Here is a 637-nt window from a genome sequence, read left to right as displayed (position 1 = left end):
TGCAACATTCAAAGATGATGGTTTGGGATAAGTACACCATACAACATAAAAGAGCTTATGAAGCCTTGAACCGAAAAAAGCAACATCTCAGAGATCGTAAAAAAAAAAATAGGAGCTAATGTCGTTTTACTCGCTGTAGATTTTAGTCAAACATTACCAGTTATTTCACGAGGGAGAGCAGCACATCAACTCAACGCGTGTTTAAAATCCATGCTTCTCCCATGCTCGGTTATATGTCGCGTGTTCTCGGGTAGGTGCACCAAAAAATGTATACATTTAAGCATGTAATGGGCAAACAAAAAATGAGGTATACCCGAAGGCACTGCAGTAGTACTTAATGTAACTTTACTTCTTAAATGTTAATGTTTTACTGTTTAATAATTTATATGCTTCTTATATGTTGTTCAAATTCTTTTATCAAAATACCAGTGACAGCGCAATGCACGATAACATCGAGTGAATACACCATACGCATCCGCCCACGGCTGCCCTGCTGTGCGCAGATAGGACTTGATTGTACAATAAAATAAAATAAAGATAAAAAGACTAAAACAATCATCACCCATAAAGCGGATAGTAGACGTGACGTACTATATGTGTACCACATTTCAAGTGTATAGGTGCAACGGTTTGCGAG

Source organism: Erpetoichthys calabaricus, chromosome 5 (genome assembly GCF_900747795.2).
Source record: "Erpetoichthys calabaricus chromosome 5, fErpCal1.3, whole genome shotgun sequence".
Taxonomy (NCBI): Eukaryota; Metazoa; Chordata; class Cladistia; order Polypteriformes; family Polypteridae; genus Erpetoichthys; species Erpetoichthys calabaricus.
The sequence above is the reverse complement of the archived record's forward strand: the minus strand, read 5'-3'. Positions refer to the sequence as shown.